The following is a 20,423-nucleotide window of genomic DNA, read 5'->3' as shown; positions in this document are numbered from 1 at the left end:
TCACAACTCGCCCACTCTTTCCTTTCGCTTGGATGCTGCTTCAAGAACGGAAGACTGAGAGGCAGCCTTGGTCAGCTCCGCGTAAGTGCTGAGCTGAGGGCGCTTCTGCCCTGCCCTCCTGCTGCACAGGCGGTTCCCACCCAGTCTTTGGTCGCACTGGCTTCCCATCCTGGCAGATGTGAACGAAAAACTCCGTTGTGCAGTTTCAATTAACAGACACACCCTGTACCTGAATGACTCAGAAGGAGTCTGAAAGAATAAACAACAGACTCCTGGCTTCTGGGATCTTACGACTTTGCAAAGGAAAAAAATCAAATGACAAGTTAATACACAGTCAACCGAAAGCCCTCTTCAACGGCACTGCACACAGCACACACCCACAAATTCAACAACAGTAAGTGCAGACGAGGTAGAAAGTAAGATAACGGTCCTCTAGACTCTAGAATAGACTCTGATTGGGTCTGAGGACTTATTTTGCTTAAAAGGAAGGGTATGTTGAGTCTACCCAGCACAGCATATCATGTGGACTTGGCAAACTTCACCCCATCTACTGATTTATGAGTTCTTTAAAGGGAAAGGAATTAAATTGCACACCCAGACTCTTATCAGGCAGGCGGTAGACTGTCTAATTGAACCCTACTGCTCTGCGTAGCAAGCATTATTGGTCATTTTGTTGATGAGGGAAATATCAGTTTAAATCACTAGATGCCCCAGCTAGTGAGTAGTTGAGCTGGATTCCAAAATTCCAGTGCTTCAGATGCTATGTCTAATGCCTTCAGTAAGCAGTTAAGGGGTTCCATATGTATACAATGGTTTGACAATGAAGTCCTTTTAAAAAATCACTTACTTATTTCCTGACTACGCAAGTGTTACACATAATAACCCATTTAATCCTTACCATGATCCTGCAAGCTGGGTACTATTATTATGCTAACTTTACAAACAAGGAAACTGAGTCCCAGACATATTTAGCAACTTGGTTTTCTTGGTCTCTGACTGTAGATGGGCTGCAGATTCTAAACCACTACTCCAAACCACCACAATAGACCTCAACCATGTCGGAGAATTATGTAGGGGAAGTCAGCCCTTTTCTTAATGTGTGCTATTGGTGAGGACAGCATTCAATATTGATTCCGCATTTAGGACAGCTCAAATACTTTGCAGACGATTGCTTAGATGAAGATTCATCCTGAGTACACAGCTATGAGATTTCAAATGTAGGTGACACTCAGGCAAAATTAGAAAGTAGGCAAAGTTGTTTGCAGCAATGGCTTCCCTGCCAGTTCCAAGTCTCTGGTTCCCACACACATCTCTTCCCATTACTCTCAGGAGAGGCCCTACGAATTGCATCCTCAAACTGCCTCCTGGCTCTTAGCCCAGCTCCTTTTCCTCTGCTGCCTGAAAGGCAAGCCCAGTGTCCCTTCCTCACTTCTCGGCACACTGAGGTTACCGTCTGATGCCCACCATACTGAGATTGAGTCAGTCAAATTTCTTGTTTCAGAGCAGCTTTGCTGCTTTTTAAATGCATGCTTAAGTGTCTCTCTTTAAGTGTTGCCAGATAAAATACCACGCAATATATTTGGGACATACACTGAATCAATTTTGTTGTTAATTTGCAGCTGAAATTTATCTGAGTTGAGCTGTATTTTTATTTGCTAAATCTGGCAACCTTCCTCTCCTTCCTAAACATTCCAGTCACTTTTCAACTCACTCTCCTCCCGCCAGTCCCCTGTAAAGACCTAAACCCTCTCTTCACTCATTCATTCATAGGAGAATAACTAGCCTCCTACTTCATTGGAGAAAAGAGTGTCACTGCTTACAAGTTCCAGTTTAGTAACAACGTCACCGCCCACACCTCCTTCCAACAGCTGTGCTTCTTCCCGAGGCAGTCTCTTGCCTGTATCACCATGTTGCTCCCCCATCAAACTTTCTAAGACTTGGCTCAGTTATTCCTTCTCTCTCTTGTACTTTCTCTTTTTTAATTATTGTTTATTTATTAATTTTTTTGTTGAAGTGTAGTTGATTTACAATGTTAGTTTCAGGTGTATAGCAAAGCGATTCAGTTATACATATACATTCATATTTTTTTCAGATTCTTTTCTATTATATGTTATTACAAGAAATTTAATATAGTTCCCTGTGCTAACAGTAGGTCTTTGTTATTTACTTACTTTATATATAGTAATGTGTAACTGTTAACCCCAAACTCCTGATTTATCCCTCTTGTAGTTTCCTAATTTATTGCTTATACTTTCAATTACTGGCTCGAATGACTCTTCACCTTCAACTTACCTTAATATTTGTGTGTTTCCTCTGATGAAAACTCACCGTCTTTCCCTCATATGAGATCTCAGCATCTTCTCTTGTTTGCCAACATTCAGAACAATGTAGTGGAACATGATTGAGCTTTTGAACTGGACATACTTGGGTTCAGCCTTAATTCTGCTACTTCCTAGCTGTGTGGCATTCCTTTAACTTCCTTGAGCCTCAGTTTCCTTATCTCCAAAATGGTATGATGGTATTTCTTTCAGTCATTGGGAGGATTAAACAGCTTCATGTGTGTAAAGACTATATATTAAATACTTCACCCTCACACTATTCCTGTCTCTAACTCTTTATAGTCATGGCTTTTATTATCTCATTTTCCATCTACCTTCCTTTTTGGTTATCAACTAAAATTATTTTTAATAAAATTAATACATGCACAAGGTTAAAAAAACCAAACAGAAAACTTGCAGGGAAGTGCGTGAATCTTCTAAGACTCCCTGATCCTCTAATCCTCCCAACCACTTTGAAGTCTTATTGATGTTTCTTCTGGTGGCTACTTGAAATCTCTAAATCCGCTACTTTATATACCTGCATTTCTTGACTATCAATTTTAGACAATAACTGCAGGTTTTCTGCTATGTTGAAGGAGCATTAATTCACTTACCCTTAAGAAATATGCTTGTGCTATAACTTTCTAAATCCATGCATGTCTGAAATTTAAAAAGTTCTGTTTTTACACTTGACTAATATTTTGGCTGAATATAGAGTTAGAGGATGTAAATAACTTTCCCTGAGAATTTTGAAGTCATTACCCCCTTGTCTTTTAATTTCTAGTACTACTGATAAAAAGTCTAAAAAGCTATTCTGATCAAAACCTCACAAGACTACATCTTTTCTTCTCTGGACGTTTTTAAAATCTTCTCTTTCTCCACAGTGTTCTGGAATTATATAATAATATAACCTGATTTTCCAAGCTTTCTCCTGGACACACAATGGGCCATTCTCAGTCTGGGAAATTATCTGAAATCATTTTTTTGGGGGGGGATAACTCTATTTTATCTATTTCCACTATTCAGATTATGGACTATCAGGACTGATCTTTTAATTTCCTTATATTTATTTTCCATTTTCTACATCTTTTTTTTTTTAATTTCTGGGAGATTTCTCAACTATATCTTTTAGCTCTTCAGATAATATTCTCTTTCTGTTATCATATTTTAAATTCTAAATGCTGTCTTTTTCTTTTACGACTATTTCATTTTTACCAAACCCTGTGCTGTTGCTGCCATCTTCTCCTATTTTCTTTATTTATCACTTTCCTGTTTGTTTTGGTCTCAGTCCTTTGTGTCAGAGGTTTTCCTACTGTCAGGTGATCTCTGGTTGTCTATCCACATTTCAGACGGAGACACTGAAAGCTAATTAAAACTCTGTGGGGAGCTTTTCAATGGAAGGGTGCTAGGTGATCAGGCTGTGTCCTTTTGTTGGAGGACCCCAAAAGTCAGTATCTGGAGATCTCTGTTCCTAGGCTGGTCAGTTTCACCAGTGAGGAATTCTAAAATCTCTTGTCAGCCTTCTAGTATTTTCCCAAGTGAATCAAGGAAGAGCAGGGGAGACAAGTAGGGAGAATCTTACCATATTCAGTATTTAGATTTGAACTGAATCGCAGTGATGGGGTTCCCCACACACATACTCTCAGCTCTGCCAGATGTCCCTGGGTCCAAGACCCTCTGATTTAGCCCATTCAGAGAGGAAGCCTCCAGTCTTCTGCTGAGATGGGGGTATTGGGTCCTGTCCTGTTACACAAGTTGGAGATGGAGGGCCGGAGATTTGCTTGTTAATTTTAATTTGATAAAAAATTATTTAAAAATCAGAAAGGAAAATGAATGGGAAGTAAGGTATTGAAAGCAGTGAGTTTAGCAGGGTTAGAGAGAGGGGAGCACTTTCTCTCTGGTAGATATTTCACACTCAGTCCTCCTATTTTCATTTTTTTCCCCACTTTTTAAATTGCAGTATAGTTGAATTACAATGTTGTATTAGTTTTTGGTGTAAAACATATTGTGTACACATACACACACACACACTCACACATACTCTTTTTCATTTAGTCCTCATTTTCAGATCATCATTTACTACCACTTTCAGAAATACCTAGAGCTTCAATTTCCTGGTCTTGTTTCAGGATCTGTAGTGGGAATGTAACTTGCTCCTAGGACTCCTGCTTCTAGCTCAGGTGCTGACTTTCCCTGGTCTGACAAGCCATTTACACAAGTTAATTTGTCTTCTGAAATTTTATTGCTATTGTCAGAGTCAAATTAACCTTGAAGCTAATGTAGCTCAAACTTTATAGAGTCTTGCTCCAAGGTCCTGGAAGGAGTCCTGGCAATGTGTCCACATGATTATACAAATACTAAAAGTAAGACATTTTAGCCGTGACTGGCTAAGTTTGCCATCTCTTTCCATTAAGAAGTCTCCCCTGTGTCATCTCCCTGTGTGTAGTGGTGGCTTTGGAGTTGCTGTAGGCATTTTGGGGATCTGGCTGAGGGGAAGTTGCGCTCCATCTAGAGTGAGTAATGGGGTTTAGAAGGATGTGTGAGTGAGAGTCACAGTTCCATCCATGTTATTACCAGCCATCCAAGTGTGGAACTGATTGTCAGGACTTCTTCTATTGCCCCCATGGCTACTCATGCCGTCATGATACAAAATGCAGGGCCAGTGTCACATGACTGAGCCAGAAGCTGGTCTGGGGAAATTATTCCAAAGATGTCGTGTGTAAATTATAATTGGAGCATTAGAATCTCACTGATACCCAGGTAAAACAGAAGTTCTCTTCTTTACGGACTACATTTGATAACTTAGTATATACAATCATTAAACACATCATATACTGTTTTCCATTTTGATGGATTTCACACAAAAAAGATTGATCAGAATTTGTGCATATGTCTGGTATTTATAGGGTATAACTATTGCAATTTGGAAATAAATTTGGGGTTATTTCAATAAAAGATGTGAAAAATTAAAGACTTCTCATTTGGACATATACAAAAAATATTTTGTAATCTATACATTTATTTATTACAGGAGTGGGAGAAAAATTCGTATTGAAAATTAATGGAATATGGAAAAAAAGTTAGCTACTTTCTTAAATTTGGCAACAGTCCTGAAATCTTACATGACATGACCAATGGTGAATTTTGAAGCTGAAAGGAGTTAAAGTAAAAAAATTTTTTTCACCAATCCAGAGAGAAGACTACATTACCCCTCTATTCTCTCTAAAGAAAGTGATACTTATTTTATCCCACGAAGGTGAGATCGAAGGCAATGTAACCAAAGAGGTAAGGAAAAACGTATTACAAAACATTTAGGGCAGTTAATAAAGATACTGCTATTTTTATTATTTCATGGTTTGTTAGCTTTTTAAAATTAGAAATTTGCTGCGACATCTTTTCTTAGTCTAAATTCCTTTTCATATCTGACTTTGTGTTTTTGTAAGTGAGGGCCTTCTATCTCCAGTTGTCCAAGTGTCTACCTGGCTCTGTTTCTTCTTCCATTCTCTTTGCCCTTCTAAGTTTCTTTATGGCATTTAGTGGGATCGGGATGGGGAGAAAACATGTGCAAACCTTCGTGTTTTTACAGAAGTTTGCATTTATGATTTTTAAATAGAAATTTTTATTTTAATCAAGATGTATACATACATAAATTTTAAATGAAGCATTTCCATAAAAGTTGTTGATTTAAGAAATAATTTTATACCCCCCACTCCTGCTTCCCAGTGTTAACTGCTTTGACTTCTTTCACTTGTCCTTTGTGTACTTGCTTCCGTGTTTTCCAATAATGTGCTGTGCTCATTTTTGGATTTTTTTTTCTGATTTTCATAATTATGTGTTGATTTTGTCCTTTGAGTACTGATTTAGCCCTCTTAAACACATTGCTTCCACCACCCCCACCCCCACTCCCACCCCGCATGCAGTTTCCTGTCCTCCAAATATAGATCAAATATTGATTTTTATATTATTGTGAGTATGCAAATTTTACTCACAGCTTAGTCATGCATGTATGATGATATACTTACTTTCATGTATACCTTTCGGGTTTCCCTAGACCTAGACTTAAATATTGTCATTTTCTTTGTTTGCTCAGTTTTCTTACATGCTTACTACGAATTCATCCCCACACCCTCGGGGCATTCAAACATGAGAAAACACGTCACGTTCATGGGGACCTCACTCCTGGGTCCTCTGTCCTCTTCTCTAGTCCCAGCTGCAGCGTGGTTGTTGTCCTGGGGTCTCTTTCAAGTCTCCCCAGTTGGTGCCTCCACACCAGACTCTCCTTCATTCTTTACGCCTTCATATTGGTAGAGCACAACATCCAGGAGCTTCCTGGGTTAAGTGTATATAGAAGATAAAATTCTTGAGAAGTTGAATAGGTACAAATGTCTGTATCCTATCTTAACTCTTCTGTCAGAGCTTGGCCGAATATAAAATTCTAGGTTTACAGTCATTTTCCTTGACAACATTTAAGGCATTGTTTCACTGTCTTCCAGCATCCAGCGTTGCTGTTAAGAAGGGTGATACTGCCTTCACTCCCTATCTTTTCTGTGTAAGCTGTTTTTATTGCTTTTTTCTGTCCCCCCCCCCACAGTCTTCTTACAATACAACAATGTATACTCTCCCATCAAGGGTGGGATCTCTGTTACCTCCAGTTGAACTTGGTGGACTTTTGTAACCAGAATGAGGTACAGAGGATGCTGAGTGACTTCCAACGCTAGGTCATAAAAAGGGATATGGTTTCCTCCCATTGCTTGCTCTTTCTTGCCATTAGCCCTGACACCATAATGTAGACACTATATGGAAAGAGAAGAGAGAGAGAAATGCCCAAGTTGTCATTTGTCTTTGTTAAGATTTTAGACACACACACACACACACACACACACACACACACACACACACACACGAGACCATGGGAGCACTACGTCCATAAGCCGGACTTGCTAACTGGTGGACGATGCTGGAAGATGATCTGGTTGAGCCGTTTTACTGGGGACCCCTGACAGTAGCTTTAGGTGTTTTCTTCTGGGATATACATTTATCCAGAGAGAAAGGCTTTCATTCTTTTCCCCAGAATATATAAACTTGGCTGCAGCATCCTGGGAGATCAGTGAGAGAATAGAGCTGGTGTTTCTTACCATTCAGCATATAGACTTCCACTCAACCCTCCCATTTTTACTGTCATGTTCCACAGCCAGAGGCACTTTGTTCACCCCCTCTACCCCATATCTTCTGCCTCAGTGGGAAGAGACAGTCCCCAGCTGTTCAGAGCTAGGAAAGGTCATGGAGGGGCAGGGTGAGGGGCTGAGGATGAGGCTAACTGCTGCTAAAGCAGGCTTTCTGCTTTCATCTTAACTCTCAGCCCCACTTTCAGACGTACCTAAAATCCCCCATTCTGGGCTTTCCTGAGGTTCTCTAGAGTAACTCAGCTTGATTTAGGGCTTCCCCTAGCGCAGCCTTAGTTTTCAGTTTTTTTAGTGGTACTCAGTAAAGGAGCATTCATTCTTTGCTTTTCAGTTTCCAAAATTTTGTGGCTGTCAGCTGTTTTTCCTTTCTCTTTGTTTATGCAAAAGAAAAAAATCCCTTTACCATTATGTCAGTGAAGTGTAGGAGTGGAAGGAAGTGAAAGTGTTTAATTTACTATCTCTGGAGGGAGGTCATTTCTATTTTCTCTTAAACCCATGCAGTCTGGCTTCTGCTGTAACTGTTCTTTTAAGTTTGCCTTTTCTAAGGACACAGATGACTCTTTAACCAACAGAGACGAAGGCCTCTCAGGCATCTTCCTTTAGGGGAACTTTCTGCAAAATTTGGCACCATCGAGCACCCTCTGTTGAAACTCTGCACCCCGCTCTCCTGCCCCCGCGTTGTCTCACTCACATTGCCCATTCCCAGCACTCTTAACTGGGTCTTCTGTTTCTCTCTTATCTTCAATCTCCTTACCCTCCAAATAAGAAACAATTAAATAGCCTGTATTGTGTTCCAGGCCCTGTACTAAATAAGCATTTTGTATATAATAAGTTTGTCCCCTGAACAACTCTACGAGCGAGGTACTATTATTAAACTGAGGCACAGAAAGTTTAAGTTTAAGCCCCAGCTGTTTCCCACCATGCGTGGTGCCTCTTCAGATGAGACCTGCTGGGTCCTCCCTCTTACCCCTGTGCACGCTCTAGGCTGGTCTCACCTGCCTCTGGGGCTTTGTCTACCACGTGTATGCGGGCAGCTCTGAACTGTACGCCTCCAGTCCCCTCTTTCTCCTAAGCACCAAACCCAGTTCCCAAATATTCATTGGAAACCTTTTGCAGGTCTCACACGCAACCCACCTTCAAAATATCTAAGCCCCAATCATGTGATTTTCATCATTCACTTTGCAGAACAACTCAGCCTGCTCTGTGCTGTGCGTATCAATTCATGGCAAGCATACACTTCATCAGGCATTCAGAGTCCCATTCTGACTGCTCCCTCTCTCTCACCCTCTATGTGGAATTTGCTGCCAAGACTGTAGCCCCTGAGGGGCTTCCTAATTCATCTCCTCATCATCCTTCCATTGTCGTCGTTAGGGCTTCACCCCCTGTTTAGGACAGCTTCCTCCTCACTGGCTTCACCACCTTCAGAGCTGCTTTTCTAAATGCCTAAGCTCTGTTGGCTCTGCTGATTGAGGCTGGACAGGTAGCCTCCGTGGGACGGAAGTGTTCCTTACATGACAAAAGGATAACAGGATCCTGTAAAGAAACATCTCCTGTACATGTTTACAGATCAGTGAACACATATCACTCTTTCCTTTTGCCTCATTGCATCCAAGAAAGCAAGATGGGTCACCAGCAGCTGTACTGAAGCCACCTCAGAAAATTCGGTCAGAGTTCTTGCTCTGCTGTGTCTGCTCAAATCTGCACCTTCTAATCCAGAAATACAGCCTCAATATGAGCTGCCAGCGTTTCCACCAATACGTGAAGGATGTCGGCTTCTTTAAGTTGGACTAAGTGAACGTCCTTGAATGGATCATGCAGCACATCTACTTTATGCAGAAACAATGCTAACTCCTTGAACATAAAATAAAAATTTTAAAACTTAAAAAAAAAATGAACACATACCCGCAGAAACCAAAAGCTGTGATGTTCTAAAACATTAATGATTAAATATCAACCAGAAACTAAGCTAAAGCAACTCTGAAATTGTAGCCATAAAATTCACTTATTTATTTATTCAACAATTAATAATTGAGCACCTACTATGAACCAACAGGCATTCTTCTAGGAACTGGAGTTGCAGCCTTAAAAAAGACAGATAAGGTCCCTGACACAATGGAGCTTGTATTCCTGTACAGAAGACTAATTGTAAAGAAATAAACAAGGAAATAAATGAGAAGATGTCAGAAGGCAATGAGTACATGGCTGAGCGTTAAGGCAGCGACCTTGAGCTGTTGCTCTGGGTGGCCAGGGTTGGCCACTCTGAGCAGCTGGCACTGGATAGTGGGTGCAGCACAGCTGGGGCTGGCTCGGGGCTCCCTGGCACAGCACTGGGAAGGCCTGAGAATAACTCTGCCCCGAGAGCAACAGGCCTAGTGCGGGAGCTCTGAACTAGGCACCACGGGACCCATCCAAGGGACTCAGTCAGTGACCCAAGACAAGTCTTCACCCCAGTCTGGGCCACTAAGGTCCTTTCCACCCGCAGGACTCCATTCCGTGCCTTCTTGGGTCCTGGGTCCCCCCAAAACAATTTTCTACCACAGCAGCCTCTTCTCCTCCAGTTTAGGGCTTCAACCGCAAGGCCTGACCAGGCCCCTGCCCCTTCCACCACAGAGCCTTGCATGGCCAGTGGCGGGGACAGCACCAGGCAGCCGGGGGACAGTGGGAAACGCCGGGTGCAGCTCTTGCCAAACACCTGGCTGCTGGGTCTTTAACTCTTCCAGGCTGGAGCATCTTGAGTGGCATTGGAACCCCAAAGAAGCTGCGCTAACATTCAACAAGACCTTCTCCGGGAAATCTTGTAAGTAGTTTGCCCAACTGAAGGATTACACGTCTGTAAAGTAACTTGTTAGTAAGTGTTCAAGATGAATTTTTAAAAAATAGAGCATGGAGAAAAACTATTAAAATGACTCTCTTTTTGCTTATTTATATACATGAATATGAATTTAACATAAATATATATATAAAACCACAATGATTAAAAACTTCAGAAGGAATTCTGTTTCATATAAACTAAATCAAAGAAGTCGTCGGCTTGGGAAGTCCACTCCGTAGATGATCTTTCGCTTGAACCATTCCTCCAGCTATTTTCAAAACAAAATGAAGACAGATTCTTCAACAAATTTTATGTTATGTAACTCTGTTTTTAAAGTTTCCAAATTCACCTCATAGGTTTGAAATGAGCTGTCTTTTACATTTGTATTTTCTTTTATTATGGCCTTTTCACAAGCCTCAAAAAGATCCAATCATTCACATGAATTGCAGGGGTAATCAGGGGCACGCTAGGCTGTGGTTTTCTCTCCCAGCTGTGCATCGCTGAGGTAAAAATCACAAAGTGGGCATCTTGCTCTGCCTTGCCCAGCAGCCCAGGCCAGGAGGAGGGAAAACGAGGAGGTTGCGCTGAATTGTGTGTGCATAAATACAAATTTTAAATTGATAAGAAATACAAAGGCATTTTATTCTCACAACTCCGGCTGGCAAATAGAAGGTATTACTGTGCTTTTAAAGCAGGTTCACAACTTTTAATTTATTTGCTCCTCCCAATTACGTAGGCAGCAGCTATTGTCATCCTCATTTTATAGGCCGGGGAAAACTCGTAAGAAGGAAGGGAGCTGCCTAAGGTCTTACAGAGAGGCTACAGCAGAGCCAGATGAGAAACAGTAGACGCCTGGCTCCTCACAGTGCTCGAAAAATCGTTCAAATGAAAACCTTGAAGGGATGAAGGAAGGAAGAAAGAAATGAAAGGAAGGAGGAAGAGAAATACTCACCAAGTACTCACTAATCTATGTTGCTTCCTTGCTCATTGTCTCACCCTCTTACTGGAACGTAAGTTCCATAAAGACCAACATTTTGGCTCTTTTGTTGCTGTATATTATAGATTAACACCTAGATAGTGCTCCCCCCTCCTTTTTTTTTTTTTTTTTTTAAATACAGATGTTTATTAAGGTCATTTCTAGCCCATGGCTAGGACTCGTATTTAGCTCTGTGAGCCACGGAAGGGCCTCGTCCCCCTTCAATGTAATGACATTAGGGAGGCAGGGCCGCAGGTAGATCCCACTGCTCCCACAGCAAGGGGTCCCTCCCATAGCCAGTATAGATAGACACACAGCTGGGGGTAAAGAGGGAAATCACTGATGAACACACTCCCCTCCACCCTACCCGGGTCCTCGCATTCTCCCCATCTTCCAAGACCGTGGGCAAAAGGTGCCTAGTACCATGTTGTGGGGTGCCTAGGGAAGCCCCTTTATCAGAACTCAGAGCTGTGGGAAAGGCATGCCTTTCCCTTTGCAGGCACCCCAGGCCAGACTGGAATGCTGCAGTCCTTCCCAAAGCCGAGAGGGCACTGGCTGTCCGAGCCAGCTGAGCAGCTTTGACAGCTCCAAATTGTGTTCATTGTGTGTGCTCCGTATAGAGATGCTCAGTAAATATTGATGATGAGTGAATGAATTGATTAAAAGTCTCTCAAATTCATTCTGAATTATGTCAAATGGAGTGGGCCATTTGAAAGTAGCTGAATCATAAATCAGAAATGTTATTTTGATTTTTTTATTTCAGTTTCAAATTACAGAGACATGGGGCTATTGATGCATGAAAAGACATGGAGGAAACTAAAATGCACATTACCAAGTGAAAGAAGCTAATCTAAAAAGGCTACACACTATATAATTCCAACTACATGGCATTCTGGAAAATTATAGAGAATCAAAAGATCAGTGGCTGCCAAGGGCTAAGGGGTTGGGAGGGATGGATAGGCAGAGCTCAGAGAATTTATAAGGCAGTGTAGTTACTCTGTATGATACTACAATTTTGAATACATGTCATTCATCATGCATTTTTCCAAACCCATGGAATGTACAACATCAAAAGTGAACCCTAATGTAAACTCTGTGGGTGATAACGATGTGTCAACGTACGTTCAACAGTTGTAACAAACGCACAACTCTAGAGGGGGATGCTGATAATGAGCACGTCTATGCATGTAAAGTAAAGGGTATATGGAAAACTTCCACTCAATTTTGCTCTAAAATATAGTCTATTAAAAATTTTTTTTAATTGAAGGATTATAGAGGCACCATTTGTTGCCTCTTCCACGGTTCACGGTCCTATAGACAGTGACTTCGTCTCTCCTTGTTCCATTGCTTCAACTTCACTGAAGGATGCCAATCCAGTCTTTCTGGGGGTATCCTGGGCCACTCCAAGTTTTTGTCTATATATTTTAAGTCAGACTATCTTAATGATACCCTCCCATTTTGAGAAAAATCTGTCCAGCAAGTTTGATGTAAATTTAATCTACATAAATTACAAATAATATAGTTCCTGCAAATTTGTAACTATCAGCATTGCAAAATCCCATTCATCCTTGTTACCTGGGAAAAGGTCAAATTTGCTGTGAGACGTCTAAATTAGAAAGTATTTTTTTAAAGTAAATTCAGCCTAATTCCTTTAAAATTCCCTGCATTATAAGAATGAGAGTCACCAAGCATTATTCAGGAGACGGCCTTGACTGAATGAAAGAAATGGGTCAAAACCAGCTCTCACATATGTGAGGTAAACTAGTGCCCCTCAGATGCTTAAGGGATCTTTATGTGTTACTCAGAGCCCTTAAGTATTATTTAGACTCAAACAGCTTAGCAAACTTTGTCTTCACAGGTTATTTTGCCCTCAGTCCATCCTAATTCTCATATGTTTCATTGTTTGTAATTTTTAAAATATCTTTTTCTATGGCAGGAGAGAAGTTGATCATTGAACAGAGAGACAAAAGGATAAACAGATAAAATGACTTGTAAATGCCCCCACAATTTGGTCAAGGGTTTACAACCACTGGAATTTTCTCTCTATCATTAAATTTGAATTGCTGAAAACTGAGGAATTTTGGAAGGTTATATGGTAATCACTCTCCCGGTGTTCTGTTTATTTGAAATGAAAGTGTATTACTTTAAGTAATATAAGTATTTATATTATATGTTACTATATATATGTACATGTTATAAATACATAAGTATGTGTGTATACATACTTACATTAGATATAAATATATACTACCTTAAGTAATGAAAAGGAAAATAGTTGAAGCTTGTCATTTAAATACAGTAGAAATTGTGTGCCAGTCCCTCAGCTCCAGGCCTTTGCACTTGCTGTTCTTTCTGGAATGTTCTTATTCTCCTCAAATAGCCCCCATCCTCACTTCACTCAGATCTTAGATCACCTGTCTTCTCAGAGAAGTCGGCTCTGACTCCTATCTAAAAATGCACACTTTTCTCCACACTCCATCTCCTTAGACCTACTTCACTTTTCTTTATAGCACTTAAATTAACACCCAACCCATGATTTGTCTGTAATTTATTTGACTTCTCCCACCAGAGTGTAAACTTTAGAATTGAGCTGTTTTGTTGGTGGCCCAAAAGAGTCCCTGGGACAAGGGTCACTCAAATATTTGTTGAGTGAATGAGTGAAAAATCAGACACACCAAAAATTGTGATATTTCTTTCTTCTTAAACACCGAATGGCTTTTTAGAAAGTGAATAGTCTCTGACTGGAAAAAATAAAATTCTCATGAAAGGCCAAAAGGAAAACACCAAAACCTCGACACATCTAAAATAAAATCTAGCGCTTTCAGAACAGGGTTTATGACTCTCCTCAACCTGCAGCGAACACTGACACTGTACCACCCTTACAAGAGAGAGTGTCCGCTAAATCACTACTAAACCACTAAATTTAGTCAACCCAGTGAAAGAAATCATTCTAAGTTGGTTGATTGTCACAACACAGAGTGAACAACCAGTGGCTTGGTTATGTTTCTTACCATTGACGTGACTTCAGGTAAGACAGTATTAAATCTCTAAGTGAAAAACCCAGTGGCTCAAAATTGGTTTATATGTTAATCCAATACACAAATATCCAATATTGCATCAATGCTAATGCTTAGAATATAAACTCCCTGGCCTGAGCATGCTGACCGTCCAGCAGGGATGACCGAGAAGGAAACAAGTATGGCCGTCCAGCATAGTAAGTCTTGTCATCCATGTGCGGTTCTGTGTCCCCAGCCGAGCTTGCGTTCTTAGGCACCCAGCTGCTGAGAGTGTTCCTTTTTGCAGAGACTATTAGAAAAAACCTTGTGCCTGAGCCTGAGCTGTCTGAAACCTGGCCTCGAGTCACTTCTGTAAGGATGGAAATAGAGCTGGAATAACTCATTTCAAAACTGCAAGCAATTTTCTGGAGAATTTGACACGATAGTTATTTGAGTCAGATTTTTCTTTTTTTCTTGAAAAACCATCAAAATGGGCCCTTCAGTTATGCAAATGAAAAGTTAAAAACCCAAATCAGAAAAGGTCACTTTTGAGAAACTGTGCCATTAGAGAGTGAAACAAAACTTCTATTGCCACAAAGTAAAAGCAAGCAAAAATAACCTACTTGGTACCTCCAGTTGAATATCTCAGACATCTCAGACTCAGCATGACTATAGTGGAACTCTTGGTTTCTCCTTCCAAAAAAACCCAGTGCTCCATGCATGGCTGTTCCCAGCTCCCTCCCACCTTCCAGTTCTCATTTGTCACCCAGGGTCATCCCTGATTGTTCCTTTGCTTGACCAGCAGATCCAATCCCTCAGCAAGTTCCAGCATTCTGTCACCGAAAACACATCTTGCTTGAATCCTTCCTCTTCTCTCCTTTCCCACTGTCACCCCTGTGTCCGAGCTGGTATCACCTCTCACTGGGGGACTGCAGTGGCTTCTTTTTTGTTTGTTTTGGGGTTTTTTTTGGGGGGGTAGTAATTAGGTTTTTTTATTTATTTATTATTTTTTATTTAATGGAGGTAGTGGGGATGGAATCCATGACCCCGTGCATGCTAAGCACAGGCTCTACCACTGAGCTATGCTCCCACCCCATCAGGACTGCAGTGGCTTCTTCAGCTTCCACTTCTGTTATCTCCAGTCTGTTCTCCTCTTGGGAACCAGAAGCTTCTTCTTTTCGTCTTTAACTTGGTATTTCCATTTTTTTTTAATTAATAAAGTTTATTTTTTAGAGCAGTTTTAAGTTCACGGCAAAATTGAATGGGTGGTACAAGGAGTTACCATACGCCCCTTATCCCTGCACCCGCACAATCTCCTGTATCATCAGCGTCTCCCACAAGAGTGGTACATGTGTTACAGTCAAGAACCCAACATTGACACATTACAGTCACTCAAAGTCCACAGTTTCCATTGACTCACTCCTGGTGTTGTACATTCTATGATGTTGACAAATGTATAAAGATAGATCCACTATTATAGTATCTTACAGATAGTTTCACTGTCCTGAAAGTCCTCTGTGTTCCACCTATTCATCACTCCCTCTCTATTAACCCCTGACAACTGCTAGTCTTTTGACTTATCTCCATAGCGTTCCCTTTTCCAGAATGTCATATGGTTGGGATCATACAGTATGTAGCCTTTTCAGATTGGCTTCTTTCACTTAGCAATATCAACTTTAGGTTCTTCCATGTCTTTTAATAGCTTGACAGTGCATTTATTTTTAGCAATGAATAATATTCCATTGTCTAGATATACCACAGTTGTTTATCCATTCACCAACTCAAGGACATCCTAGTGGCTTCCAAGTTTGGGCTGTTATAAATAAAGCTGCTATAGACATCTACGCACAGGTTTTTATGTGGACATAACAATTCATTTGGGTAAATGCCAAGGAGCACAATTTCTGGATCACATGGCAAAAGTATGTTTAATTATATAAGAAACTAACAAATTGTTTTCCAAGCTGTTGTTTTTGCATTCCCACCAGCAATGAATACGGGCTCCTACTGTTTCTCATCGTCATCAGTATTTCACGTTAACAATGTTTTGGATTTTGGTCATTCTAATAGATGCCCAGTGGTATCTAATGCTGTTTTAATTTGTAATTCCCTAATGATACACAATATTAAATCTCTTTTCACATGCTTACTTGCCATTTGTATTTCTTTTTTGGTGAAGTGTCTGTTCAATCTTTGGCCCATTTTTTAAAATTGAGTTGTTCATTTTCTTATTATTGAGTTTTAAGAGTTCTTTGTTTGTTTTGGATAATAGTCCTTTATTAGATGTGTCTTTTGAAAATATTTCCTCCCAGTCTGTGGCTTGTCTTCTCACTCCCTTGACAGTGTAAAGAAGGTTTTAATTTTAATGAACTCCAGCTTATCAGTGTCTTCTCTCATAGATCGTGACTTCGGTGTTGCATCTAAAAAGTCATTGTTATATCCAAGGTCACATAGATTTTCCTTATGTTATTTTCTAGGGGTTTTATTTATAGTTTCACATTTAACATGTAGGTCTATGATTCATTCTGAGTTAATTGTGAAGGGAGTAAGGTCTGTGTCTAGATTCATTATTTTGCATGTTAATGTCTAGTTGTTCCAACACCATTTGTTAAAAGGACGGTTGTCGCTCCATTATGCTGCTTTTACTCCTCCGTGAAATACCAGTTGATTGTATTTATGTGGTCCTGTTTCTGGGTTCCCTAGTCTGTTCCATTGATCTATTTGTCTGTTTCTTTGCCAATATCACACTGTCTTGATTACTATAGCTTTACAGTAAGTCTTAAAGTTGGACAGTGTCATCCTCCAACAGAAGGAGTTCTTTTTAAAGCATAATTTGTGTTTTAAAAACAAATCCTTCAAACACTTCTTCTTGTCCTTAGAATGAAGTCCAGATATTTAACGAGGCCTCCAAAACCGTCTGCCAACCTCTCCATTTCCGTCTTCTCCTCTCCCTCCTTACTTTTTATTCTCCAGTCAGAGGGGACTTTGTTTGCTTCTCTGAACGTGCCTTACTTCCGTACACATCAAGGCTGTCACACTTGCTGTTTTTGTTGCAAGAAATACTCTTTCCAACTCTTCCACAACCCCCACCACCCGCCCTGCACCAGGCTAACTCCTTTTAATCCTTTGGGCCCCAGCTTAAACATCAGTGCTCAGGCAAGTCTTCCATGACCCTCCTGACTGGGTCCAGCCCCATGTTATACACTTAACATTTCACTTGGGTTCTTTTTTTTAGCACATATTAAATTATACTTGATTGAATCTTTGTGTAGTTACTTTGCACAATGGATATTCCTACTAGACTGTAATCTCTCTGAGGCCAGGGGCTGTTTATTGCGGTCCCCTTGGCACAATGCCTGGCACCTGGCAAGGGGCCAATAAGTGATAGCTGAGCAAGTGAGTTACTGAAACCTCCAGCCCATGGCTACATAATCGCATATATATTGGAACAATACAAGTATGTTTCAAATGAGACCTGTCAATCTTTTCAACACTAGAATTCATTCACAAGAATAGAATTCATATTGAGTCATTTTTATACATTTGGCTAGTAATTAGGTAACATAAAAAACACTTTTTTCTCGCTTTCTTGCTTTTAAAATGACTACAACTATAATAAAAGTCAGATAACATTCCTTTCTTTTTTCTCTGAAATAGATATTTTGCAAAGTAGAAAATTATTCCCAGTTATAGTGCTGTCATTAGACCTCTCTGGCCTCCTAGGAAATAATTCATGTAGAGCCCCCACCAGCCTTCTGTTACTTATATAAGAAGCAGGACCCCAGCTGCTACTTAGGTGATACTTTTGCCTGTGGAAACAGAAAAAGAAACTAGTTGGTGGAGAATGATTTTCTTTGTTCTAGATTTAATTTATAATACCTTCTGTGTTTTCCTCAGACATATGAATGTATAATCCTCAACAAGTTAACTGATCTTTGGAATGTGGGCACCACTGACTCTTATTAAAAATAAGATTAAAAATAAGGATTAAACTTGAGGAGGTGTTATATTAAAATGTAGTTTTAGAGAAAACCTTTAAAGTTTTTTTAACTATTATAAAATAACTTTTTGATTCATGAGCTTGAGAAGGCAGAGGCTCAGCCAGCCTCTTGGAATTGTTCTTGGAGTAGGGGGTGGAGATAGGTTCCAACAGGGCTCAAATCTTGTGTGAACTCTGCAAATAGCAGAGATTAGGGTCCAATAGTGTATATTCCTTTTAAAGGCTATGTTTAGCTGAACTCGGCGACATGGAGAGGAGAATGGTGGTTACCAGGACCTAGGGGGCTGGGGAGCTGGGGAGATGTTGTTAAAGGATGCAGACTTGCAATCTGAAAGTGAGTAAGTCCTGGAGATCTAACACACAGCCTAGTGATTATAGTTAACAACACGTATTATAAACTTCAGAGTTGCTAAGAGACTAATCTTAAATGTTCTCACCACAAAAAAGAAATGATAATTATGTGATGTGACAGAGGTGCTAGCTAAAACTACTGTGGTAATCAGGTTGCAATATACAAAGGTACCAAACCAATACACTGTACACCTGAAACTTACAAATGTTCTATGTCAACTATATCTTAATTTTTTTTTTCAAACCTATCTTCAGTAAGGATATAGTATGTTAAAGCTTTAATTTAGCAGCATTCTAAATAACTGCTAAATATGTTTCTATAATTAGGGGGTGATTAGAGATGGAATGACTTTTATTAAATATTGTATTCATTCATTCTTCCATTCATCAAGTATCTGCTTAAAGCCAAAATGCACCATGTCCAGCTCAAGGTACTTGGGATATACATCATAAATAAAGCAGAGAAAGATTCCTGCCCTTGTGAAGATTATATTCCATTAACCCTTCATATAATATTAGGTAACTTATGTATTATTAATCCATTCAAAATATTTATTGGCTACTTAGAAGCCCTGCAGTAAACAAAAAAGACAAAGAAATCTATCCCTGTGCATTCCACTTTCTAACAAGGGTAGATGGACAGCAAACATAATAAATAGCTAAATTACATAATAAGTTAGAAACAGTTAAAACTAATAAATCTAAATCCAAAACAGAAGAAATAGTTGAAGTAGATTTTCTTTCCTTCCAAAAGTTTCAAAGTTTCTGCATACTCTGAAAGCAAAAACTGTTCACTTTTAAAAGAAAATCTCTGTAAAAAATGAGTCATCATGAGATCTTGTTTATTAGTAATAGGTATATTCAGTCAGTCATTGATCCATTTATTTTGAAAATATGTATCAGGTGCTTATCTGGCGCAGAAGATGGCAGCAGACGTTATAGACACAATCCCTGCCCTCATGGGCAAACATTTTCTACTCATCCCAGAATTCCATGGAGAAGACACAGATCTGAAAAAGCATGTGTCTGCATAGCACATTTACCCTAAAATTAATAATGACTTTTTTCTTCTAATGGAGGTACCAAGGATTGAACCCAGGACTTCGTGCATGCTAAGTATGTGCTCTACCATCGAGCTATACCCACCCACCTGATAACTATTTGTTTAAAGACTTCTTTCCTGTTTGTTTTCCTGTCAATCAAAAAGCTTCTGAAATCTAAAACATTGTTTCTAACTGGAGGGATGGAGAAAGGTAACAGTCTTTGCTGCTGCCAATATGGTTTCATCTTCACTGTGACAAGGAAGACTTTGCTGCCCCTATGGAAGCTGTGTTAACTGAGTCATGGAGGAGGGTGGCAGGGAGAGCTGTTCCTGACTGCACATTCTGGTGAAGAAACGGTAGTTTCTACAAGAATTTAAAGAACCACCTCTGTGGCCTCCTTTTCAACCTTAGGTTCATGTCATATCCTTAACGTCCCACTGTGCAAGTTGGGGGAGTTATTTTAAGGAAGAAAATGTACCATATCCAGTCTCTTAATATATCATAAAATACTTTGAAGATTTTTGTGGTAGATTCTGTTCTTTTTGCTGGCTTACTGTTTCTTCCCCCTTCTCCTCGTCCTAGCACCCCACTTTTTCTTTTGCAAACCACTCCGTTTCATTCCACTTGCCAGGACTGCCAATCAACTGACCCAACTCCCTTGGCCAAGCAGTGTCCCTGGGACCCGAGCCAGGCCAAGCGGATTCTCCTGGGATCTGAATCTTGAGCAGGGTGACTCAAGGTCAG

At 40.1% G+C, this 20,423-nt stretch overlaps 1 long non-coding RNA gene and 1 pseudogene across 1 annotated transcript in view; one reads left to right on the top strand and one right to left on the bottom strand.

Annotated features, from left to right (window-relative positions):
• Nucleotides 1–5,216: 5,216 nt before the first annotated feature.
• The window catches only part of LOC123615513 (uncharacterized), a 168,872-nt gene continuing 153,665 nt past the window's right edge, over nucleotides 5,217–20,423 (bottom strand). The window contains exons 9-10 of the long non-coding RNA XR_012509154.1: nucleotides 6,965–7,111; nucleotides 5,217–6,647 (exon numbers count right to left, since the gene is read on the bottom strand). This is a non-coding gene — a long non-coding RNA (uncharacterized LOC123615513). The remainder of the gene's footprint in view (nucleotides 6,648–6,964; nucleotides 7,112–20,423) is intronic.
• On the top strand, nucleotides 7,140–19,660 carry LOC141578617 (small ribosomal subunit protein uS14-like; annotated as a pseudogene).

Source organism: Camelus bactrianus, chromosome 9 (assembly GCF_048773025.1).
Source record: "Camelus bactrianus isolate YW-2024 breed Bactrian camel chromosome 9, ASM4877302v1, whole genome shotgun sequence".
NCBI classification, from domain to species: Eukaryota; Metazoa; Chordata; class Mammalia; order Artiodactyla; family Camelidae; genus Camelus; species Camelus bactrianus.
The sequence above is the reverse complement of the archived record's forward strand: the minus strand, read 5'-3'. Positions and strand labels throughout refer to the sequence as shown.